The sequence below is a fragment of the Orcinus orca genome, chromosome 11, assembly GCF_937001465.1.
Source record: "Orcinus orca chromosome 11, mOrcOrc1.1, whole genome shotgun sequence".
NCBI lineage: Eukaryota > Metazoa > Chordata > Mammalia > Artiodactyla > Delphinidae > Orcinus > Orcinus orca.
The window spans coordinates 16,478,709-16,506,336 of NC_064569.1; the positions used below are offsets into that span (position 1 = coordinate 16,478,709).

At 38.4% G+C, this 27,628-nt stretch overlaps 1 protein-coding gene and 1 pseudogene across 1 annotated transcript in view; one reads left to right on the plus strand and one right to left on the minus strand.

Annotated features, from left to right (window-relative positions):
• The window catches only part of PDE3A (phosphodiesterase 3A), a 311,073-nt gene that overhangs the window by 33,365 nt on the left and 250,080 nt on the right, over positions 1-27,628 (plus strand). The window lies entirely within an intron of this gene.
• Positions 2,946-4,289, minus strand: LOC101289895 (serine-threonine kinase receptor-associated protein-like; annotated as a pseudogene).

Genomic DNA, 27,628 nt, shown 5'->3' on the forward strand with positions numbered 1-27,628 from the left:
CTTAATAAAATCACACTTAGGTAGGAAGCCATATAATTGTACGTACAGAACAGGAATGAGACAGCTTGGGTGATTTCCAAGTTAAAAATATAATACTGTAGGTTCCTTGAGGTAGGAACCACATCTCTTAATTTTTTCTTTATCCTGAATTGAACCTAATAAAGTACTACATACATGATAGACACTCATTACATAGTTTTTATTGATTTATTGGTTACAAAATAAATGTATGGAAATGTACTGTTTGTTTTACGGAGACATACTAATTTGGCTTGACTAGTATTTCTTTAATGGAAATCGCCATGCTTCAAGGTTTAACTCTTTGACCTGTCAACCTCAGATCACCTTATTTGTGTATATCTAAATTATTTTCCTTAAGAGGCATGGTTCATATGCCTTGAGCTGTTGGCTCCCTGCCAAGCACCATTGCTCGTCAACATCCGTGCAGCCTGTACATTTTTTTGTAGGGGTGGGTGGGTGTTGGGAACTAGCACATACATCCTTTCTGAAGAATATGTATTTGTCTACTGGTTAATGCCTGACGAAGAACTGCTAATGGGCTCCTACTGCTTGCTGATTCACAGACAAAGTTTTTTGCTGGCTTCCTTCATCTCTTTCCCCAACACTTCTTCTTATTCTGACAAACTTGTATTCAGAGGATGAATACACAGTTAGGTTTTCTGTGTAAAGCTTTGAATTTGGAGCGAAGGAGAGACAAGTGATCGAGGAAATGGGAGAAGAGAAATAGGAAGTATGATCCCGGCTCCTTAAACCACGACTTCTTATTAATCCTTCCTTGTTTCTGCAGGAATTTTCTCTCCATCTTTGTTACATCATTTTTGTCGATTCTCTCGCGGGAGGGTCTACTTCTGGGGTTGTTCAGGCCTCGCTCGCTCTCTTTGTGTACACTGTGGTCGGTGTCCACGCCGTTTCCTGGGAACCCGCCAGCTTCCTTCCCACCTTTATCCTCTGCCAGCCCTCAGGATGACCTAATTTCTAGCCTGCATTTCCTAAAAGCCTGTTCATCCTTCATGCCCTAGTTCCAGACCCACCTCTTTTCCAAAACCTCCTGAACCTATGCAGCTCATTCTCATTTACTGGAACTCGCCTTCCTAGCCCCTCACACTTTAGCATTTCCTTGCTCTGTCGTGTGGTCTTCTTTCCCTGACCACGTCATAGACATCCTGTCTTAAGCATCTTCTCTGCCTTACTGGTGTCAGGAGTTACGCTGTTATAACACAAGGTTTGGGGTCAAGGCAGGTGCTGATCGCCGTCTGTGTGACTTAGGGGAAGTTGTTTAGCAACTCTGAACCTTTTTCTTCATCTGTGGAGTGGGGATTGCAGGTCCTACTTCATAAGGTTATTATTTAGTTTCAAGATAAGTTGCTTACAGTATCTACCAAAGTGCCAAGTGTCTAGCAGACACTTAATCTTGTTTCCTTTTTTTTTTATTTGTACATGGCTGGGCTCAGAATACGTATTCACTGACAGCTTTTTTTTGGCAACTAAGTAATTATACTCCAATTAAATGGACGAATTTTTAGAAAGGCGATAGAGGCAGGAGATAGGATTAGTTTGTATTTTTTTTTTTTTTTTTTTTTTGCGGTACGCGGGCCTCACACTGCTGTGGCCGCTCCCGTTGTGGAGCACAGGCTCCGGACGCGCAGGCTCAGCGGCCATGGCTCACGGGCCCAGCCGCTCCGCGGAATGTGGGATCTTCCCAGACCGGGGCACGAAACCGTGTCCCCTGCATCGGCAGGCGGACTCTCAACCACTGTGCCACCAGGGAAGCCCTAGTTTGTATTCTTAATCTGCAAAGGTAGTAGGTATTCTTAGTCTATAAATGTAGTAGCTCTAAATCTAGCAAGATGAGGTCTGTTGTTATGTCCTGTACCTGGTTGCCAAGGTTCCCATGTAAAGAAAGGGGTTGGCAGTGTTATTGGGCCTAATTTGTTAGATTGGATACATGAAGGAAGATATTCCTGCACTCCCCCGTTCCTTACAACTCAAAGACTCTGTTGCTCGGAATTAAATTTTTAATTGCTTTTGGAGTACTTAAGTTTAGAGTTTTAGTTTTTGTAAAATTACAGTTGTTTAAAAATTGCTTCCACGTGATTTCCATGCGCCTAGCATTATATCTATATTCTTAGTAACTATTCAATACATGAAGGAAAGCAAATAGTAAATATAAAAAATATCTTAATTTTTTGTGGAATTTCAGTGTTTCTGACTCCTCTGGTACTGAAGTACAGTAAAATGTATTTTCTTACGAGTAAAACTTGCTTAGAAAAATCACATGTATAACTTAATACCTTAGAAATCTATAAAACAGTAGGGATGACATTTAAAAAATTAAACATGTGTATGTGTCTCCCTTTATAAGATACTGGTATAGCACCTATATACCTTAAGTGAAAACTGATATTATAGTCAAAAAATTAATATTCTTAATGATGTTGTATTACTGTGGTATTTACACTGTTGTTTGGCTTTATAGATGTGAGAAAACTCTCATTATTAATAATAATGATTAATTATTTCCACATTTTTTGTGGAAAATTGGCTCAAGCTGATTTTAATTTGCAGATAGCTTTTGTTAGAGTTGCTTTTCATGAGGGTCATTTTTCTTATTTCAAAGATTAAATGGATTTATAAATAACTGTTTTAAAGTAGCATCTGTTCTTATTTTTCTCCTATTTAGAATTTTCTTCTGAAATATGCCTTTTTTTGTTGTTGTTTTGTTTTAGAGGGATTTTATTTAGACAGCTAAAAACAGTTAGATGCTCAGAAGCAGTGTACAATGAAAGAGAAGTCAAACCAGTTACTTTATCATGTATTCCCCCTCTTCTTTATAACTAAAGCAAAAAAAAAATGGCTTTCTGCTTTAAGGGAAAAGTCAGAAAAATAGGCCAATATATTTTCCCTCTTCATAATAACATAAACAGCTACAAGAAATCTACCTGTAATAAGAGAAATTGGATGTTGGTTTGCACATATTCATGAAAAAGACAACAGACAATCGTACTACAAGAGTATCACTCCATCCGCCTTCAGCTGATACTCTTGTGTTTTCACTTACAGGTATCACCAAGTTGGTTAGTTCCAGCACTGGAGCTCATTCATATTCCTCATTATTTACTGCTCATGTTTGCCTTAAGCAGAGAGTAACTCTGGAGGCTGATGCTTTTCTCTGTTTGTTTTAGTCCATAAGTTGTGTACATCTGCCTGATGCTCAGGCCTTAACCTCAGGAGTTGAACTATCGATGGAATCTGAATTCTCTGAAGCAATTTCTTCTAGTTCCTCTTCCGCTGTCTCTGGAAAACTGATCTTTGGCTTTGCCAGCCCACCACTATCTTCTTCAGGAAGCACACATTTCCAAAGGCCGTATGTTTTTCCTACCACAGTCTGCCATAGTCTCAATGTTCCATCCTCAGAACCACTAGCATAAAGTTCTCCATCAGGACTAAACCTCACACAGTGAATGGGACCTGAGTGTCCTTTGTAGGATCCTAATTCTTCTTCACTATTATAATCATACTTATAAAGTTTAAAATCTTCACCCCCTGCAACAAGAAATTCTTTCTCAGGATGAAGAGATGCAGAATTGTTGGTTGCAGGAGCTTCAAAAGACTTAATTGGGTCCAAACTTACTGCACTATGAAAAGCAATAGATCGTCCATAAGTTATTACCAATATCTCTCCCTCAGGAATATATTCCATACTGCTAACAGACATATTAAAATTCAGAGATTTCACTTCTGTCATAGTAGCATGATCCCAAAGGCGAACAGTTTTATCTTCAGCTGAAAGGATCTGTTTATCCTCACTGCACCATAGAGCCTTTTTAATACCAGAGGTATGACCACTGATTTCCTTAGGTTCTGCTTCAGGTTTGTTCAAGTCGTATATGCGTAACAGTTTATCCTGTCCCCCGGTTAACAAGTAATTACTATCCTGTGTAAAATCCACAGTCTTGACGATGTGTTTATGGGCCAGGGTCATCCATTCATCTCCTGAGACAGCATCCCACACTTTTTGGCTGTGAAATCTGCAGCTGCTGTAGCTGCTTTGGTGGCGTCCTTATTTAATGTTGCACCCCAAACAGCACCCTTATGACCCAAAAATGTTCCAATGCAGTCTCCTGTATCTCCCTGGAGTAGCATAGGTTTACCATCTTTGCAAGCGCCGATCAGGAAATAGCAGTAAGGCGTGTGATGCCATTGAAGGCCAGATCCACCACGGGCCGCGTGTGGCCCGAGCAGGTGAGCGGCGTCTACCTCATTGCCATGGCGGCTGCTAGCCGTGCGATCCGGTGGGGGTGGGGTGGGGGAGCTGAGGGTCGTCTGGTCTTTTCTCTCCTCCGTGGCACCGCCTCCGCCTCCTCAAGGCCCCCGCCCTGACTCTGGGGTTGGGCGGGGAAACGGGAGAAGGCCAATCTGGTGGCCCCAGGTCAGAAAGGGGTTAGGGACGGGTCAGGGAGTCTGCCATGAACGACCAGACAACCGACAGCCGTCGAGGAAGGGAAAGGGAGGGAGGGAGGAGAGTAGGGGAGGGGGAGAACTGCAGAACCCGTGGCCACGGCCCACACCGTCCACACGGGTACCGGCCTGAAATATGCCATGTTTTTATTCTGTAAGCTATACAAATAAGTTTTAAAGGAAAATATGCAATCCTTAATGATTATATAATTTATTACCATTCTTTTTCTTATCACAATATTCATTTTATTAAATACATTTCTCATTGTACATTTAGAAAAGAGTTTTCTAAATGCCACAAAAAATTTAAAATCTGTGATAATGTTAATTATGTGTACATATCTAATTTCTGCTGCATAATTTCTCAAAGTGGAGTGATGAGTCCATTGAGAGTGAGGACTCTGGAAAGTTCTAAAAATGTGACATATATTTTCCTTCCTTCTTCCTTTCTCCCTTCCCTCTCTCCCTTCTTCCTTGTCCCCTCTCCCTCCCCCACCCCTTCCTCCCTCCCTTTCTCCTTCTGGAAATGGAACATTTGTTTCTTATGAAATCCTATGTAAATCCAATGAGCGGTAGATTAAAACCAACCAACCAGATCCAACCACTGAAGGATGTGGGGACCCAGAGCACCAGCCTTTTTCTCATCATTTGAAGTCTAAATGGTTGTTAGGTTTATAAGTGAATTACCCAGCTTGAAGCCACAAGCAACATTCTACCTTGAATAATTTGTTCTCTTTTAAAATTGATTTACAGTGTTGTATTAAGTTCTGCTTAATAGCAAAGTGATTCAATTATACATATAAATATATATACATTTAAAAAATATTATTTTCCATTATGGTTTATCTCAGGATATTGAATATAGTTCCCTGTAGGACCTTGTTGTTTATCCATTCTATATGTAATAGTTTGCATCTGCTAACCCCCAACTCCCAGTCCATCCCTGCCCCACCCACCCCCACCGGCAATCACAAGTCTATGTCTGTGAGTCTGTTTCTATTTCCTAGATAGGTTCATTTGTGTCATATTTTAGATTCTACTTAAAAGTGATATCATGTGGTATTTGTCTTTCTCTTTCTGACTTACTTCACTTAATATTGATAATCTCTAGGTCCATCCATGTTGCTGCAAATGGCCATATTCTATATACACAATGGAATGTTACTCAGTAGTATTCCATTGTGTATATGTGCCATATTATCTTTATCCATTCATCTGTCATAGACATCTAGGTGGTTTCCATGTCGTGGCTATTGTGAATAGTGCTGCAGTGAGCATTGGGGAGCATGTATCTTTTCGAATTATTGCTTTGTCTGGATATATGCCCAGGAGTGGGATTGCTGGATCACGTGGTGAATCTAGTTTTCTGAGGAGCCTCCATACTGTTTTCCGTAGTGGCTGCACCAATGTACATTCCCACCAACAGTGTAGGAGGGCTCCCTTTACACCCGCTCCAGTATGTTATTTGTAGGCTTCTTGATGATGGCCATTCTGACCGGTGTGAGGTGGTACTTCATTGTAGTTTTGATTTTCATTTCTCTAATAATTAGCAATGTTAAGCATCTTTTCATGTGCCTATTGGCCATCTATATGTCATCTTTTCAGAAATATTTATTTAGATCTTCTGTGTATGGTGTGAGGATGTCTTCTAACTTCATTGATTTACATGCGGCTGTCCAGTTTTCCCAGCACCACTTGCTGAAGAGACTGTCCTGTTTCCACTGTATTTCCTTACCTATTGTCGAAGATTAATTGACCATAGGTGTGTGGGTTTATTTCTGGGCTCTCTATTCTGTTCCATTGATCCATATGTCTGTTTTTCTGCCAGTACCACACTGTTTTGATTACTGTAGCTTTGTATTATTGTCTGAAGTCTGGGAGGGTTATGCCTCCTGCTTTATTCTTTTTCCTCAGGACTGCTTTGGCAATTTTGGGTCTTTTATGGTTCCATGTATATCTGAGGATTATTTGTTCTAGTTCTGTGAAAAATAGTTTATAATTTAAAAAAATTCTCTATTTCACCAACTGTGGTCACTTCTACAGCTCTTCCTAGAAAATGTTGTCAGATTTGAATATATTTACTATTACTAGCTTTCTTTCTTAAAGATGAACCAGATCTCTTTTCCTTAAAAAATGCTTACCAACAGTTTTAATGCAATAGATGGAATATGTTTTCTTTTTGGAAATTATCAAGATTGCAAAACCTTTAATAGATGGGAAAAATATTCATATTTGCTTATAATGAATGCTTTCAAAATGAGGTCACTGAATCCAAAATAGTAAACTTATGAATTATTACAGTTGGAAATCATCAGAGAGGCCAGATAAATTTCTTACCCAAAACAATGATTATTCCTATAGTAGTTTTGTGACAAATGTTTATTTAGCCACTACTTGAATACCTTGAATGAAAGAAAGCACGCCACATTCAAATCAATACAAAGAGATGGGTGTAATAGAAAGAGAAGGGGAAAAAAATGGTAGGTGATAGATATTTAATTAGTTTGGTTATGGTAGTCATTTCACAATGTATATATATATCAAGACATCGAGTTGTGTACCTTAAAGATATACAATTTTTATTACTCAATCATATGTTCATAAAGCTGGGGAAGAAAAAAAAGAAAGAGAAGGGCTTTGAATCCAAAGGAACGTTGGTGCAAATTGTGGGCAAATTAGTGAATTTCTTAGTTTTGGTTTTCCATCTATTAAATGAAAAACTAAATCCCAGCTCTGCAGGTTTGTTGAGTGATAATGTAAATTGATTATGTCTAATACAAAACATTTAATAAAACATTGCTATAGGATGGTTATTTTGAGTCAAAAACTGCCCTGTTGTAACTTTGACCCCTTTTTCTTAATATTTATTTACTATTTTATGTGATAAAGTTAAATAGTGAAAGACCATTGTCATTTGCCTCTTAGGACTCTTAAGTCTTCTCCCCTGACTAAAGGTGTCCATATAATTCAATTGTCCTGTTACCATCTTTCCTCTTCCCTGAGATGCAGTGGTACTTGATGCCTACTGGGGTATCAGGCTACACTTACAGTAGCTATCCTCTGCAAGCCACACTTGTTTGGCATGACCCTGTTATCTTGACTGGACTCGATTGGGCTCAAGCTGGGCAGTGAAATTCTGATCCAGTAATTTGGTATTGGGACCAAGTATAAGTTAAGTCAGTCTTTTGCAAAATGAAAAAGCCCCTTTCCAAAACCCCTAAGGGCTAAGGAGCGGAGAAAAATCAGTTTGCGGAAAGAATGAAGCAGATACAGAGAGTGCGGGAAAGGGAGAGAGATCTGAATCTCCTCAGGGCTTTCTTGACTCTGATTCTCCTTCTTCCCTGAGGCTGCACTGTGTTCCTGCCCCCCATTCTGTGAATAACCCTGCCCTAAGCTATATCGAGTTAGTTTCTGTTATTGCATCCATGGTTTTTCATCAAAAGACACTGTTCTCTACGTCTCCGTCTTTATTCCTGTCCTGCACCTAGGTTCTTCAGAACCATTTTTTTTTTTTTTTTTAGATTCCATATATATGTGTTAGCATATGGTATTTGTTTTTCTCTTTCTGACTTATTCACTCTGTATGACTCTGGTCCATCCACCTCACTATAAATAATTCAATTTCAAGAATGGACTGGAGGACACAGGGAGGGGGAAGGGTAAGCTGGGACGAAGTGAGAGAGTGGCATGGACATATATACACTACCAACTGTAAAATAGATAGCTAGTGGGAAGCAGCTGCATAGCACAGGGAGATCTGTTCAGTGCTTTGTGACCACCTAGAGGGGTGGAGTAAGGAGGGTGGGAGGGAGACGCAAGAGGGAGGAGATATGGGTATATATATATATATATGTATAGCTGATTTAGTTTGTTATAAAGCAGAAACACACACCACTGTAAAGCAATTATACTCCAATAAAGATGTTAAAAAAAGAAAAAGACACTTCATTGTAAGACCACCTTAATTCAAAGATATCAAAATGTGAAAAAATGTAACATAAGAGTATATTTTAAAAACATCTCTGTTAAATTCTAGGGCTCAGAATTGAACCTGATGATTGATTCCAAGCCCTTCCTCCCCTCACCCATCAACATGGGGACACGAAAATAAAACCCAGCATATTTCCTGTTCCATCCACAGAGCCTTATCTATTGTCTCCAGCTGCCTGTGTAGCGTTTCCATTTAGATGGTCCTATCAAACATATTTGACAATTATGACTCTCTTCCCCTCTGTCAGCCTGGATCCCCTTATTTTATTTCAGTTTTCCTCCCTCTTCTAAGTTAGTGATCTAAGAGTAATTTGGAATTCTTTGCTCCTTCTTCCCTTAATCTCAATCTGACACAAAATTTTGGAATTTCTTTTAATTATTATTTTAAATTGTGGTATAATACACATAATATAAAATTTACCATCTTGACCTTTTTTTTTTTTTTTTTTTTTTTGCGGTACGCGGGCCTCTCACTGCTGTGGCCTCTCCCGTTGTGGAGCACAGGCTCCGGACGCGCAGGCTCAGCGGCCATAGCTCACGGGCCCAGCCGCTCCGCGGCATGTGGGATTTTCCTGGACCGGGGCACGAACCCGTGTCGCCTGCATCGGCAGGCGGACTCTCAACCACTGCGCCACCAGGGAAGCCCCGGCATCTTGACCATTTTTAAACGTGCAGTTTAATGATATTAAGTGTATTCACATTGTTGGGCAACCATCACCACTATCCAGTCTCCAGAACTTTTTTCATTTGGAAAACTGAAACAGTACCCGTTAAACAATAACTCCTTGTTTTCTCCTCCACCAACCCCTGATAACCACCATCTGCTAGCTGTGTCTGTGCATCTGACTGCTCTAGGTACCTCATATAAATGCAACCACACAGTATTTGTATTTGTCTTTTTTGTGATTGGCTTATTTCATTTAGCATAATGTCCTCAAGTTTCATCCATGTTGTAGCATATGTCAGAAATTGGCATTTCTCATGCCGATGTTATTCTTTGACGTAACCTTTGTCTTCTTTCCTCTTTGACAACTGGGGGGTCGGAGCCTTTATCACTTTGCCCCTGAGTTCCTGAAATAATGTCTTAACAAGTCTCTGGTGATCCTCCCCCTGCTTACAGCCATAAGCTGTGATGTCTGAGTCATCTTTGAAAGCGTGGTTTTCATCTGGTCGTTGACCACAGGGTTACCATGAATGGAGCCCCATGGATGGGTTGGTGCAACACAGAGGCTCTGAATAGCCCCTTCTTGCTAAAAGCATTACAGTTTCCCTTCTGATATTCCCCATGTAGTCTAGCCCCTTCTACTTAATTTTTGAGTCCTTCATAATCTACTCAGATTCCGGTTTTTTAATGATCTCTTTACCCTGTGTTTTAATTTATGTATCACTGTTATTCGCCAAGGACCTTCATTTCTGTCAGGTGGTCATTTAACTTCCTCTACAGAATTCAGTGTTTATACTTGTCTCTTCCTCTTTTTGCCTTTTATTCCTTTCATATGAAAATTTCAACTTACTTTCATGACCTATCCAAATACCATATATTCTGTGTAGCTCACTTTCTTCATGAAAACTTCACAACTGCTACAACCCTCCCTATTTATAGTTCACTTAGTTACATTCTTACCCTTAAATACATCGCTATAGATTGTGCTGTACCGGTTAGAAGTTTGCTAACTAGATTTCAGTTTCTTGAAGCCTGATGCTTGTTTTTCCTAGCTCCACTTTAGCAAGCAGAGTGCAAATAGGCATTAAGTGGGCAATAAGTATTTGTTGTGTTAGTGGCATTTTCATGTTAGTAGGACAATAATAGAACACATTATAGGCGTGCTATAAAAGCTTTCACTTTCTATTTCACTCTTGTTTCTAAACCACCCACGCTTAATTTACTTGCAAGTGCTTTTAAGTTTGAAAACATTTAAGACAATTATTAGTGTTCCTTTTTCTCCACAGGCGACTTATTTGATTTAATTGATGTTTAGCCCAGCATCATTCCAAAATGAGAAGTATTTGATATATCTGTAGGTGATTATCATTAGATACATATACAAGAGAGGGAAAAAACAAACAAAAACCTACCTGAACAATAATGTTGGCACTAGGAAACAGACTGCTATTAGAGCATTTGAATGCTGGACCTCCTATGTAGGTGGAAAATGGGATATTGTGTAAAGAATCTTGTTTAGTCCTTTTGCTTTTTGTTTCTTTTGACTATTCTGTCTTCCTTAACTCTCATATTCCTTTTCTGAAGCTTAAACTCAAGGTCATTGTTGAGTGAGAAGGAATATTACGCATCCTTTTCCTCCAGCTCAGGTGAATGGGATTTATCGTTTTGGCCTTGATTTCCCTTCTTTCTGTTAATATTAAACAATATCGTAATAGCTGTAAAGATCAAATGCTGTAATTTGAGGGAGTACATGTTTAAAGTCTGTAAATATATTAACTCGTACTACCTATGTGGCATCAAGTAGATATGACACAATTCAGTTCAGTAATACTGCATTGAATCACCAGTTGCATCTCATGCTAGGAATACAGTGACGAACAAAAGAACACCATGTTGCCCTGGTGGATTTTATAGTTTAGTAGGAATATCTTAAGTAATTACAAGCATGTGAATGTGATTAAAGGTATGTAGAATACTGATTGCTGTGGGAGAGAATAGCAAGGGATTTATACCTTGTTTATGGGGTTGGTGCGGGCCTTTGAGAAAGTGTTTTTTATTTTATAAATATATATATTTATCTTTTACAAATATAGGGATCCTTTATTTCATTTCAGTTTGGTTCACATTAAACACTTACTACAAGCTTTTTTAATGTCTTATCCATAAGATAATAATCAGGGAAATAATCAGAAAATAATACTAGGTCATCTGGGTTGCGTGGCCAAGTGTTACAGTGAGAGGAAGACACCATGGCCGTGTAGAGAATGTGGGTCTGAAAGTCACAAAGCAAGCCAAGCTGAACCCTTGGGCAGTTTCGTAAATTCTCTTGACCTTGGTTTGCTGATCTGTCTAGTGGGGACAGTAATTCCTGCCTTGCCCAGCGTAGTATACAAGATACTCTGCCGTGTGTAAAAATGATAGTGGAACCAGAGCATTGAAAATCCAGTTTATTCCAGATGAACATGCATTTCCTGTACCTCTTACCCAAAGGGAATATATTTCAGAATTCATGATCCAAGGCATTGGTCTCATTCCTGATGTGAAGAAAACAAGACATAAAATAAGGCCCAGAAGTGCAGTCCAGGAGTATGGAGTAGGTCAGAAATCGTAAGCCCAATATACTGCCTCTGTTTTGAATTTGGTTTCATTTTCACACCTGCCCCAGGCTTCCTCATTTGTAGAAGCTTTATTAACAGGAACACAGGAGGAGTCAATGACAGCTGATCTGTTCCTCTTGTAGAACAAACTACAGTCCAACTCCAACACAGTTGTTACGGTAACTATATCTTGTGCAAGTATTCTCCTGACCTGATAGAGCTACTAGTTTCAAAGTGCTGTGTGGGGAAACCTGGGCTGATAGCAAAAATCCCAAAGTTAGAATAATGAGCGCTGCTTGAGCACCTGCTAAACTACTGAAAGTACTGAAGGTAAATACAGTTGACCCTTGAACAACACGGGTTTAAACTGTGCAGGTCTACTTATACTTGGATTTAAAAAAAAATAAATACAGTACCTGTATTTTCAGTTTACAGATCTCTCAGTTAACTAAGTGTGGGGAAAAGTTTGTGTTTGACTATGTGGAATCAAAAGAAATGATGCTATCCAAACTGAGCTTCCTGCCTTTGGGTGGTGAGTCATTTATCAATTCCTTTGTTTTTTGAGGTAGGGATAGCCCATTTTTGACTGCATGGGGACAATACCCCTAGCCCCCCACATTGGTCAATGGTCAACTATATACATGGAACTATATGCCTGTCATACTGAGTAAGGGTTCAGAAAATAACTGGGATATAGGCTGTAGATGAGACACCAAACTGAAGCTAGAGTACAGATTTTGGAATCATCCTTCTACAGATGGCCATGGAGCTGGATACCATTTCTTGGGGATTTGTAGAAAAGAAGTACTCTTGAAAACACAAATATCTAGAGAGAGGGTAGAGGTACGTTTGGGGGGATAAGTATAGATTTAAAATCACATAACTGGAAAATATCTCGTACATCTTCTGATCTGATGTAGTCAAAATAAAGATGAATTGGGACTTCCCTGGTGGTCCAGTGCTTAAGACCCTGTGTTTCCACTGCAGGGGGCACGGGTTCGATCCCTGGTCCAGGAGCTAAGATCCTGCCTGCCGCGCACCATGCCAAAATAAATAAATAAATAAAATAAATAAATAAGTAAAGAGAGTCAAAGAGGTCCTGTTAGCCTCAGTGATACAGTTTCTGTAAGTCATGACGTAAAAGTCTCAAGTTTGCCTTTCTAGTGTAGGTTTTTAAAATCCACTTCAACCTCATACTGGCATTTTGTCTGCGTTGAATTATAAATTGTGAGAGTGTATCAATTTCTTCCCTATGTTTATACTTAACACCCTTTAGGGGTAGCAGAATTTAAGATCTCTCTCAGGTAATCAAATTTAAGTATATACATTGTCCCTGCTTATAAAAAACTTATCAAATAAAATAATTCCCTGGACATCTCTTCTAGATTGTTTTCCCTGGTTGCTCAGCCCGGTTCTTCTGTGAGCTTAGAAGTGTATCAGGTACTTGCTTTCATAAGCCTTATTTGTTGGGACTCTAGGTGGACCTTCTCTTTTTTTTTTTTTTTTTTTGCGGTACGCGGGCCTCTCACTGTTGTGGCCTCCCCCGTTGTGGAGCACAGGCTCCGGATGCGCAGGCTCAGCGGCCATGGCTCACAGGCCCAGCCGCTCCGCGGCATGTGGGATCTTCCCAGACCGGGGCACGAACCCGTGTCCCCTGCATCGGCAGGCGGACTCTCAACCACTGCGCCACCAGGGAAGCCCGACCTTCTCTTTTATTCACTGAATACAGAGAAACACAGTGCCTGGCAAAATATAGGTAATATTTGCTGAATGAATGAACCATGCAGATTTCAGAGACTATACATTTTTAAAAGATATTCACTTATTAATCATTTTTCTTTTGGATCAAGTATAGATATTTGTAGGTAGCAGAGACACAATTAAGCTAATGTTCTTTTTTTCCAGTAGCTGTCTTTTCTCATGGTTTGAATTGAGGGCAGCCGTTGTTCTTTTTAAGAGCAAAAGGTTGGCTTAAAAAAAAATGAGTCTCATAAGCAAATATAAACCATATATAAAAGTATGTCAAACATAATAAAATTCTGATTATAAAATACTCATTACTCTTTAATCCTGAAGATCAAACATTACAGGGTTGCCGATAAGGTTAATAGCATATTTTTTTAACCCTCCAAAATATCTTTTCTTTAAAGACCTTCTCTTTAAACCACAGAATGTAGAGATAGTTATGTTCTATTTATTGCTAATTTCTCTCTTGCTATTTTTCCCTTTTTTTTGTATCATGCCCATAGCAGCTGTTTCCCTAACCCTTAACCCAGCCCACAGGCTTTCCCACGCTCCTTTTACGGCTCTTGTTTGGCATTGATCCTTAGTTTGACAAGTAAAACACGTGTTCGAATAGTAGTTACGGCCAAGCTACAATCCATCAGGTTTCCCATAGGGGTGATTATGCTTATTTTACCCCCAAACCAGGGATCCTTTTATGATAAAGTATTGAGTTCACTCTGAATAAGGCTTCAGCTTCCTCACTGAATTCCTCGTTCCTTGGTGACATGGTGGCAGATGACTCTGAGATTCTGTAAACTCAGTGTGAGTGAAGCTTGTGAGATGGGAAGAGAGCTGGGGACACAGAGAGGCAACATGGGCTTCAGCGTTAGACAAAGTGAGGTTTAGTTCAAACTCGGACACATACTAGCTTGTGGATATAATATTCAATATCTGTGGGTTTTAACCTCCTCATGTATAAAAGCAAGTAATAACTACCTGCCCTTGGAAACTCTGATCCAGAAGGAGTCGTTTGGGTAGATTTCAAACCAATATGCAATGGGCCCCATCACTATTCCGTTTATAAATATAAAATCACAGTTGCTCATCTAAGGTATACATCCATGGCTCAACCGTACCTATAGCACAGTCTGAATTTTAGTTGCAAAAACATTTCCCAAGGTGACGTGTGAATGTATGTGAAATCGTGGGTGGACACAGAAGGAATGAGGGACTCAAAAAATGAGGGATTGAAAGTCTTGTGAATATCAGCCCCTTTGAATTTCAGGATCTGATAGTAAGTGATCTAAATTATATTAAAAAAAAAAACAAACCGCCCTGTCATTAGGTTTGTTTTCCTTTGCAGAATACTTGATAACTAGATTGAATTGCTTTCTTGTGAGCTATCTTTATTGTCCTTATTCCTAAGAGCTACTTAATACATTTTACGTGTTCAGGGAAGAATCAATAGTGGTTCAATCAATAAATGAAATAATAAATGCATTTAAGCCAAATTCAGAAATTTAAGAAAAAATGCATACAGCCCCCTTTTGTGTGTGTTGAATTTGTGGGTGTGTATATGATTAAATGGTTATGATTTAAAATAAGGCCAGAATTAAACATTCAAAAAGCATTTATTAAGCAGCCATTATGTACCAGGAATAGTAGACTAAATAACATTTTCTAAAGTTACAGGTTTTCCTCCAAATTTAGGGGTACTCTTGTACATGCTGTTTAAAACAACTTAATTCTTTATCGGTGTGGGTTTCAGGTGCACCTGAAACTGAAAATTGATTCTGCAATGTTCATTACTTTTTGATCCTAAAGATCAAGCCTTACAGGATTGCTGATAAGGTTAATAGCATATTTTTTTTAACCCTCCAAAATATCTCCTTCTGCACAGTGGGGTTGATAATACCAATTAGAGAGGCACTGGGAGAATTAACTGCGATAATGCATGTCAATTGCTGAGCACAAGGCTTGTCACATAATAGGCACCCACTAAAGGTTAACTGTTGTTGATGCTTTGAGGAGTGTGCATCGTGTAACTGATTGCATTGGCTGTGGTCTCCCTGGGTCCTGGGCACCAAACTTGAGCAGTACACTTTTGTGAACTAACTTCACCGCCGGCAGCACCTTGGCATTCCTCTGCTTGTCTTCTGGTTGTCCACTTTCCTGATACATTTTGTCTATGTTTTATTTAATGCAGTAACGTTTGAAAAAGGTTCATTAGCTTAAATCCTTTCTGAAATAGACAACCACAAAATGAAGATGACTATCATTAATATTTTATCAGTTCCTCCGATTCCTTTTTTCAGTGTTTTCATAGTTTATATAATTAGGATTGTAATGTTTTTTTGGCTGCGTCGGGTCTTAGTTGGGGCACTTGGGTTCTTCGTTGAGGCATGTGGGATCTTTCGTTGTGGCACACAGGCTCTTCGTTGTAGTACGCAGGCTTCTCTCTAGTTGTGGCGCGTGGGCTGCAGGGTGCGTGGGCTCTGTAGTTTGTGGCATGCGGGCTGTCTCATTGAGGTGTGTGAGCTCAGTAGTTGTGGTGCACTGGCTTAGTTGCCCCAAAGGCATGTGAGATCTTAGTTCCCGGACCGGGGATTGAATCAGCATCCCCTGCAGTGGAAGGCGGATTCTTAACCACTGGACCAATAGGAAGTCCCTATAATGTTTTTATTGATTGGTTTTCTATATGTTTAAATTAATGGTATTTTCTGACCATCTTCTACAATGTTAAAAGTATGAAAACTTTATCACTTTTATACTTGTATCAATTTGCATCACTTTTATCACTTGTACACTTCTTAATAGTCACTGTGTGAATGTATCATTTTATTTAAGTATTTCTCTCTTGTTGGACTGGTCGATTATCTCTAGATTTTGTCGGGATAAATGATACTGAAGTAAATATTTTTATAAACCCTGGTTTGCTTTTCTGATTATTTCTTCCAGGTACATTTCTATATATGGGATTATGGATTAAAGAAACTAAGTATTCTGTATTTTAAAGTAATGGTTTACAGTATATAATTAAAATTAGAAGGAATTTTCTTTTAAAAATCCGAGAGCAGTGGTTTTTAAAGTACTCTGTGACATCTCCTTTGGGGTTGCTATTGAGAGGGAAGAGCTATACCCTGAAGGTAAATTTTTTCATGTCTCTTTCTTTCTTTCTTTTTTTAATTAATTCATTAATTAATTAATTTGGCTGCGCCGAGTCTTAGTTACGTCACATGGGATCTTTTCGTTGCGGCATGCGGGATCTTTAGTTGTGGCGTGTGGGATCTTAGTTGTGGCATGTGAGATCTGGTACCCTGACCAGGGATTGAACCCGGGCCCCCTGCATTGGGAGCGCAGAGTCTTAACCACTGGACCAGCAGAGAAATCCCTCATGTGTTTTTCTTATAGCAAGTGAAACGGATGCACTTTCAAAATGTCAGGTTTGACAAAAATTAAAGTCATGTGTTTTTGTTTCATTTTTATGATGAAATATGAAAGGTTTATTCTGAACACTATTATATCCTAAATACCATATTTAATAAATGATTTCTTTGAAATTAAATTTCAGCAATCTGGTTAATATTAATGAAGAAAGATAGTGGCATGAGGGTAGTTTTAGGAACTTTTTAAAATCAGGTGAAGAATATTTTACCAACTTGACAACTGTCACCAAAATTTCTCTTACAAAAAAGTATGGAAAAATATTTAGATACTGTTGCAAGTATGGAGAAAATATCACTCTATTCTCATTCCACTCGTCCCCAAAGGGCTTGGATGTCAGAGGGAGCTAGGGCTTCAGAGAAGAGAGAAAAAACTGTGATAGAGAATATTTTGGAATCTTCTTGGCAACTTGCAAAAGAGTAAGAGAAGGAGAAAGGACAGGATCAGGAGTTGGCAGTAAACTGCAATGTGTAAGTCCCTCAGACCTCCTTTCTCTAAGCTCAATCAAGTCTCATAAATTCGTGCATGCTTGCTTGCAAGTTTTACATTATTTTTAACACACAAGCATGGTCTGAGCTTCATGCTGAGGTTGACATGATGTGGGATAGAGGCAACCCTGGAATAAACTAATGTCCAAGAAGATTGAAAACTCAACTGATAATTATAAGTAATTGGAATCTGAGTCAAGCGTAAAGGTCTGACTCGAATTTGGGGGCATCCAAGGCAATTTTTCTTGTATCCCAGGGCCCTGGGGGATGCCAGGTGAAGGCTCAGTTACAGGAGTTTTCATAAGCACTGCTGAGGTCACAGCACAAGCTCTGCTTTTCACTGTTATATGAAGCAGAGTCCCTGAAGATTGGCTGCCCCGGTGCTAAAGCAAGTCCCCATGCTGGATGCCTTCAGGTTTACCTTTAGACATATAAGCTTCTGGATCCTTCTGGGTTAAGGTTTAGTCATTCCACTTTGCTATCAGATTCCAGATAAGTTATCAGGCAATAGAAGCATGACTGTCTCACCCTTCATTCATATGTCCTAAATCTGACAGGCATTGGGACTCTCCTTTAATAGGAATAGGGGAAGGGCAGGTATATGAGTGATAGACTTGTTTAATATTGTCACAAGTACTAGAGCTAGGGACAAAAATAAATGCTCTTCTGATCATGGGAGGCGTTTAAGCATAAGTGGAAACTAGGTTTGCTCAGGATAAAATAGAGGATGTTGAAATGGTAAAACCATAATAGTAATGATATGTTCAGTAGAATAGTTATATTAGATGAACTTATGTGCTCCACTGGTTGAGAAATTGTCAAAGTGTTAAATTACCCACCTTAAAATTTTATGGCGTTGATTTTTAGACACGTATATTTGTATTTTTTTTCCAAAAGTTGACCTTTCCACCATTTATTTTGCCTTTGTGTAAATATAATTTTCATGTTTCGTTGTTCAGGAAACATTTTCTACTAATAGTAGCTCTAATGTTGGTGATCAAATTAGTTAATGTTTTTATACATGTCACTATCAGATGTAAATCTGTGTTCACACCAGGTATAACAACTCAAGACCGAGAATATTCTATTGGCTGTGAGGTTTGTTGCTTTAATTGCGGCCAAGTTAATCTGTAGAATTTAACAATTATACTGCCATCTGTCTTAAGGGTTTATAACTCTGGTAGAGAATAAGCAAATAGCATAAAACACTTGTACCTGTGTGCGCTGCTCAGTTTTATTGGTAATAAAAAAAAAAAAAAAGACATGCTGACTTTTGTGCTTGGGAACAGAATCTGTTTCTAACCTTTGCTATTAACAGGAAGTGGGAGAGGTGAAATGAGGCTTGGTTTTGTGGCCGGGCCAGAGCACTCTGTGTTCCTAAGCGTGGCATCCAAGTTTCATGTCTGTCTAGCTTCTTGCTCCTTGGAATAGCTGGCCTTTGAAGTCCTAAAAACATAGATTGGTAATGGGCAACATAAAATCAAGAGTGGGCAAATATTTGGAAAATCCAAGCTCTGAGAATAGCCAGTCTAGGATAATTTGGTTCAGATTTTGTCATTGCTGTGTTTTCCTTTCCCACCTCAATTATAAAGTTTTACTAATATAATAGCATGTGTTTCCCAAGTAACAATCATTGAAAAGTCTCTACTTGTGTTTTTAGATAGAGCTATTGCTGTATTTATTTTTAGATTTTAGGGCAGCAATAATTTCTTGGCCAGTGTATTAAAATGACAGTCCAGCCCCTGAGTGCCTTTTTTGGTAATTAGACATAGTATTAGAAGAGAGAATTCTAATGTAAATTTTAGGTTAAATACTGAACTAATACATTTAATAAAGATAAACCTTTTGTCCTACTGCATATTATTGATGAGGGTACCCATTATAATATGTACTATGTCCTGTTTTAGAAAATATTTTCTGTCAGGAAAAACCCCACATAATTTAATAAAGACTATTTTCACCAAGGTCATGTTGTAAAACGTATATGTGTATAGAAGGACATAACAGTAGCTCCAGCTAGACTTTTGTGAATACTGAGAGAATATCCCATTTACCAATGCTATTATCTTCTCCTCCAAGAAAAGAAAAACAGGCCGATTTTGCTAAGTTGTCCCAAAGGGAAGACATATATGAATATTTTTATATGTTTGGGAGTATATGAATTTTAAACGCCAGTCTGAGTTACTAGCATATTTATCTCCTGCCTTGGAGACAATTCTTAAAACTGTAAAGATGATTAAGCTTAAATTACTATAGACTTGAAATCTGATTTAATAGTCTAGTGCTTACCTTTTAAAATTTTCCTGTCTTTTACAGTTATGACTGTCAGAATATAATACATTTTTAGAGATCGTAATTTTGCAATACTGATACTTTATCTAATTTGTTATATAATTAACAGTAATAGTTTAAAATTTTTGTTGCATGATAATTAGTCTTGGAATGCTAGAAATCACTGGTATATATATCCAGTGAAGCTTGGGTTGATTTTAGTTATGTTTGGTTTCATACAGTACCAAATTATAATGCCACTCTCTATATTCAGGTTTCTTAAAAAAAAAAAGTGGCCTTTGTATTTATCAAAATGTATTTATGGGGCTTCCCTGGTGGTGCAGTGGTTGAGAATCAGCCTGCCAATGCAGGGGACACGGGTTCGAGCCCTGGTCTGGGAAGATCCCACATGCCGCGGAGCAACTAGGCCCGTGAGCCACAACTACTGAGCCTGTGCATCTGGAGCCTGTGCTCCGCAGCAAGAGAGGCCACAACAGTGAGAGGCCCGCGCACCGCGATGAAGAGTGGCCCCCGCTTGCCACAACTAGAGAAAGCCCTCGCACAGAAACGAAGACCCAACACAGCCATAAATAAATAAATAAATTTATTTAAAAAAAAATGTATTTATACAAATTTATCAAATTTTTAGTAAAGTATACATACATGTGAAATATACACATATTTAAAATAGAGCCCTGGGACTCCCCTGCCCTTCCAGTGGTTAGGGCTCCGAGCTTCCACTGCAGGGGGGCAAGGGTTCGATCCCTGATTGGGGAGCTCAGATCCTGCTTGCTGTGTGGTGCAGCCAGAAAAAAAGATAGAGCCCTGTAAATTTTTGTATTATCATAGATATGAAAGTTACAGAAAATAATGATGATTAGATGTTACACCTCTCTCAGGAACTCCACTCCCTCCCATCCCAATATCCCTCCTTCCCTCCCTCCCATAGACACAATGTACACGCTCATATGCCCATATCTTCCTTGATTGATTTCTTTCTTGAGACTTTAATCCTGAAATGTTTCCTAGCACACAGACAGCTGAGATGAAAGTGTTCTTTTTAAGTGCACACTTTTCATAATGTCTTGAACTTGTTTTTCTGTGGCAGAGGGAAACAACCTCATGCACCTGGACAAACAAAGGTGTTCCTTCCAAAACAGACTTTCAGAATCATTAATTCTGGTTTAGAAATAATTATAAAGGTTAAGTGGACTCTCATGCGTAAGGTTTCAGTGCCGGTGAGTGGCTGATCTGTGTTTTGCCTCTCCCTTGCCTGCATATTCCCTGTGACACCTGCATGCATGTGTCTTCTGTTACAAATCTGATTCCATTTGTAGCAAGTGGGCCAAAGACAGCCCTTCAGCTTTTCGTAACCTCCTGGAGATATGCTGGGCCCACTGGCTGAGATAATAAGCACTTCTGCCCGAACACATGCTGAGGTAAGGCTAGTGCTGGTAAAAGTGGGGGAAGAAGGTGGGTTTTTGGTTCCTCTGGGTGCTAACAGTGTAGAAAGGGCAGACAGTACCCATCATCATAACCTAGTAAGAAATAATTAAGATGTGAGTGGAGACATTGTGTTTGTTTTAAGGGTGAAATGACAGTGTCTTTCAGTGAGGGGGAAGCTGGTGACAGATGAAACAAACTAGCAGTAGAAAATGTTGTATTTTTGCATTTTTTAGCATAATTGTAAACACAGAATTCAGGGACAATAGGTATTACCAAAGTAAAACTTTGAAAGGATAATTTTTTTTTGCTTGAAATTCTTTTTTTTTAAGTTTTGAATTTTATTTATTTTTTTATACAGTAGGTTCTTATTAGTTATCTATTTTATACATATTAGCGTATACATGTCAATCCCAATCTCCCCATTCATCCCACCCCACCCCACCCCCGCCGCTTTCCCCCTTTGGTGTCCATACGTTTGTTCTCTACAGCTGTGCCTCTATTTCTGCCCTGCAAACCGGTTCATCTGTACCACTTTTCTAGGTTCCACATACATGCGTTAATATGCGATGTTTGTTTTTCTCTTTCTGACTGACTTTACTCTGTATGCTTGAAATTCTTAAGAGTGTTACAGTAGTTCTTGCTGTATTACAGAATGACTGTAAAACAAGGTGGTCCATTCTTAGTTATTAGGAAGGGCAAGGACAGAGATGAGAAAGGAACAGGTAGGTAGCGATCAGTCGACAGGAGTGGAGCAAAGCATCTTGCCCCTTTTGCATTTGGGGGGATAATTTACGTAAGTAGACCTCTTGCTTTTTCTGTCTCTTTTTCTCCCTCCTTTCCCCTTTTAATTGATTTGCCTGATCACAAGTTTCTATCTCCCTAGGAAAGTAATTTGATAAGTGCAAATAGATGTGGAGGAACATATGTAAATTTCTGACCTTCTAAGCTAAGAATTTGAGCATATGCTTAGGAGTTTGTTGTATTAAAAAATCCTACCGTTGTCAATTACTATCATAAACCCGCGGATGAATCAACGTGGACGTTCTCCTACCTATGCCAAAATAAAAATTGCTTGTGGGGTGATGTGGAATAATGTTTACAGCTGCCTTATGGATGCTTTACATGGAAACTGCTATGAATAGACTATCTATTAATTGGAAAATCATAGAAAAAATAAGCAAGTTTTCATCTACCAAACAGCCAGTAACAAACTTTGATAAATATTAACAATGATTGTAACTAAAAAAACCCCCAGAATACCAACAACAGAATAGCCGTATCAAGACGGTGGATCATGATGTGATGACGGTAGAATTCCATCCTGAATCCTGTCCATCGTGGCCTCCATGTTCTGCTCTGACTCCTTACATAGCACAGCAACCACACTTCAAAGCCAAATGAGGACTAGTTTGCTCAGGAAATTCTACTGATGAGATACTTCAAGTTTTACTGGTATGTAGCCCTTAGTCCTAAGCAAAAATGACAGTCTGTAGGGGATCCTGTGTTCATCATTCGAAAGCACTAGCAAAAGAACACGTTTTAGGGACTTCCCTGGTGGCCCAGGGGTAAAGAGTCTGCCTTCCAACGCAGGGGATGCAGGTTTGATCCCTGGTCCAGGAACTAGGATCCCGCATGCGTGCCGTGGGGCAACTAGGCCTGTGTGCCACAGATACTGAGCTCGCATGCCTCAACGAGAGAGTCTGTGTGCCGCAAACTACAGCGCCCACGCGCCCTGGAGCCCGCAGGCCACAACTAGAGAGAAGCCAGCACACAGAAACAAAGAACCCGCGCCACAAAGAAAGATCCCGCATGCTGCAACTAAGACTCGATGCAGCCAAAAGAAAGAAAGAAAATAAATTTTTAAAAAACCACATGTTTTAGATAACCTTGGATTAGCAGGAACGTACACGAGTTGCCAAAAAATATCAATTTAGAATACTTAAAGAGGTAAGCTCCTAGATTGGTTTAGGTGACCCATAATGTCTGGTGGTAATGCATGTTTTTAGCGTAGTTTTATCTTTAAACCTCAAACAAGTTGGTGACATACATAATGCTAGTGGAGCTCTTTCCAGCAGAGGGTGGGTGCTAAAGAAATGGATTTTTTTTTTTATCATTCAGTGTTTCTGATAGCCTGCCTGCTTTAATTTTCACCATACTTCTCTTCCTTATTTAAGAGAATATTTCACTTTTTAAAATAAAGTCCCATTATGATTTAATTAAAAATCTGTTTTTTCCTTGCCCTAAGGAACTTTGTAATTTATAAATATGAGTTTATATATGTATGTTTGTATTAAAATACATTTATAAAATTGACATTTTATTAACAAAATAATATAAATATAATATAATTGCTAGCAATCAGGTTGAGCCAGATATTACTCTAAATGCTTTATAGATATTAATTTATGTAAACCTTTCAACAGCCCTAAAAGAGACCTTTATATTTTGGGTTCATTGTAAAGTTATGTTCAGAATGTCTATGACCTATTTCTATGTTGCTTATTGTTGTTCTATCTGTCTGTCTATCTATCTATTATCTATTTAATGGAGCTAAAGACAGACGCATAGAAATATGGTGATATATTATTTTGTTTGCTTCCCAAGTGTCTGACGCAGTGCCTGCTTTTCTAAGCATGTATGTAGGGTTAAGAGGCAGCATAATATAATGATTATGAGCCCCAGTCTGGTTCTAGACTACCTGGTTTTGAATCCCAGCTCTGCTTCTTACTGCTACTTACTTTGTGATTTGGGGCAAGTTACTTCAATTGTCTGCCCTTCAGTTTCTTCCTTTGTTAAATGTGTATAATAATGGTACCAACTTGAGAGAGTTGTTATCCAGATGAAATGAGTTAAAATTTTTAAAGCACTTAGAACAGTGACCAGCACATATTAAATATGACATAAGTAATAATATACATAAATATGTATTTGAATACTCAAGACATTCCCAAAGGGAAGATACTTAATTCAGTTGATAAAAACTTAAGCAATGAGAATGGCAACTGGAAGAGGTTTTGTAACAAAATACAGCGGATTATCCAGATATTGATCCCTCTGTCAGACAGCTCTACCTATGAATTCTCTGCTTCTCACTGGAGTAAGTGGCTGCTGGCTGCAAGTGAGAACGGAACATGAAAATTTCCAGCTTGTGAAAAACATCTGGAGCTTTTACTTGACTACAAATTTAATATGAGCCAACTGTACGATGCAGTTGTTTAAAAGAAAAAAGAAGAAAAAGAAAAAACCCTTAAGCCTTCCTTAGGCAGTATAAATAGAAGTGTCTGCATCATGGGAAGTCATATCTTTGATGTACTTAACACTGGCCAGATCACAGTTGGAATACTGTTTTCTGTCCAAGACACCATAATTTTACGAAAGGCATTGACAAACTGGAGAGACAGAAGTCTGGAAATCTTATAGAAAACAGAGGAAGTGGGACTGTGTAGCCTAGAAAAGAGAAGACTGAGGGAACTAAGACACCTGTCTTCAATTATTCACAAGGTTGCCATTAAAAAAAAAAGGACACATTTGTATATTGCTCTAGAATGCAAAAGTGGAATCAATAGAATGAAAGTCTCATGCATATTTTAACTCTATGTTAAGGGAGAAAACTTTATAACAACTAGAGAGTCCAATAATGGGAGTACAGTTGACCCTTGAACAACACAGGTTTGAAGTGCTTGTGCCCACTTATACGCAGATTTTTAAAACAGTAAATACTGCAGTATCACGTGATCAGCAGTTGGTTGAATCTGCAGAGGGCTGGCTCTAAGTTATACACAGACTTCCAGCTGTGCGGAGCGTCTGTACCCCTAACCCCTGTGTTCAAGGGTCTCCGGTACTTTGCTCCCCTTAATGATGGGTACTGGTGCTGGGTCTTGCAGGAGTGCTGTACGAAGAATTACTGTATGTGGTCAGAGATTAGATTCCATTACTCACATTCACTAAAATCAAATTTTTGCATTCATATCGTCACAGGGCTTGGGCAGTGACAATCCCTGGAAAATTCATTAAGATTTTTAAGGCTGTTATTTGACTGCCTGGAGTAAAAAACATCTATATAATTGGTTTACTTTTATTCAGGCTGGTTTTGAAATCTTATTTAAGTAAGGGATCAAGAAACACTGGGTGATATGGTATTTTCCCAAATTTCATAAATTCCTTTAACTCCTAAGCATATGTTCAAATTCTTAGCTTAGAAAGTCAGCAATTTACATATGTTCCTCCACATCTATTTGCACTTATCAAATTACTTATTAAGAATTCTTTATATGTAAGCCAACAAAAATAGTTGGTAAAGACTGGTTGAGTATTGTATGGTTTTGGGATCTGATCAGAGAAAATCTATAGTTCTTTCTGATCAGAGAAAACCTATAGAAAACCTATAGAGAAAATCTGTAGAGTTCCCTGATCTCTAGCTGGGTGGAAATATTAAGAAGGGTGGAAATGTTGTGTACCTTTGAATTTCATATACGAACAGTATTTGAGGTTCATATCAGTACACTAAAGGTTCTCTTTAAGGATGAGTGAAGTGAATATTACTGGAAAATATAATAGAAGATAGCTATGGTGTAGCCTTGGGAACTGACTTTATATTTTACAGGCATGTTTCTCCTGTGATATCTCATTATTGTGACTTCCGATATATGCTTTTCTTCTGGTTAGGTGTGTCCTAGATGTTAGCCTTCCTTTCAACTCGTTTTGTCACAATGTTTGCCCTTGTTGTATTTATACTACCAAGTTTCAGACATTAGATTGTTTGGTTTCAGCAATTTTGTTATAATTTTTTTCAAAAAACAATAAAATAGTTTTAGTAATTTTTCTCATAGAAGACAGGTATTTAAAAATTTCATTTAATAAATTTAACCATCTAATGTATATATTTCCACATTGGGTATAATAACTAAAAAGTAAAGAAAGATTATCTAAATAGAAAATTAAAAAGTCACGTTCATATGTTTTTCTTTTGCCGTATTAGATAACATGAGTTTTTTATAATCTAGAATATTCTGTAATCCTCCCAAACTCTTCAGAGAAAGAACTTCTTCATCTTCTTGAAACAGAAATGGATGCATCTGAGGAACTATTTCCACATCCGATCAGTGGTCTCGGTCTCATCTACTTATATCCTTAACTCTGAATTACTAAGCACTTGGTGAGGGACTGTGTCCTCGCCATAGAATTTTGGCTTCTGGTTGTAGTCTGTTCAATTGTGAAGAAACATCACAAATCAAAGCATCTTGTTTGAATGTTTATTATTAAAATTTTGATGCATATTTTGCTTTTTAATACAGATGAGAAGATGGATATAATTGATGTGTATATTAATTACAATCCGTACATTTTTGGAGGTCTTTTTTTTTTTAATGTTCCAAAGCATGGGACCAGATATGTGCAAAAGGAGTGAGGTTATTGTACATTTAAGAGTTCAGATTGCAAATTGATTCGTCTGTTCCTCTGCATCGAAAGTAGTCGAATGAGCATCATCAAAAGGGGTTTAATTACTGGAATATTAAAAAAAAACTTTTAAAAAATGTAATCTCATCTATAAAATGAAAAGATTAATAGGCAAACGTTGTAACTGGGATTTGTGGAATTGGTTGACTCTAAATAACATTGATGCTAGAAACCTTTTCTTCTCCTCTGGTTATAATTCTGCCACTTGTATCCTCCATTAGGACCTTTGAGAAAAATGACTTTCGTTGATAGTACGAATAAGCATTTCATTAAGTAAGGGTTTTGAGTATAATTAAGTTTTATTTCTTAATATTGTCTTCGACGAATATAGGTCAGAAAAATAGAATACGGGAGTTTGACTTCCCATTTCTTTCTTTTTTCTTTAAATGGTTACTTTTTGGGCTGTTTTATCTTATTTTTATCCATTGTCTCAAATTATTCCTTGGCAGAGTGCTGCAACGTAACAGCCCTTTTAAAAAATTGGTTAAAAATTTGAGAGAATAGAAGTATGGGCCTTCTGAGATGAAGAGCATTTTGAGTGTAAGACGGTTTAGTTGTAAATATTGTATTGGTCATGTCTGTGTTTGAGAAGCGCTCTTCTAAGCCAACTAACCGTGTGGGGTGGGAAGACTATCCTGAGTAATGTAATAGGCTCATTTTAAGTGAGAAAATAGAGAACACTTTGCTGAGCACCTGCTACATGCAAGATGCTTTGGTAGGGAGGGATTGTAAAAGAGGAAGTTGACATATTTGGCCAGTAGAGTTTGAGAAGGATCAGTGTGAGTTCTTCTTTGTACATTTGGTAAGATTCCCCAGTGAAGCTATCGGGTCCTGAACTTTTGTTTGCAGGGAGTTTTTAAAATTACAGACTCTATTTCACTTCCAGCGATTGGTCTATTCATATTATCATTTCTTCTTGTTTCAGTTTTGGCAGGTTATATTCTTCTAAAAACTTGTCCATTTCTTCTAGCTTGTCCATTTTGTTGGCATATAACTGTTCATAATATTTTCTTATGGTATCTGTATTTCTGTGGTATAGGTCCTTATTTCTCTTGCGTTTACTTTTT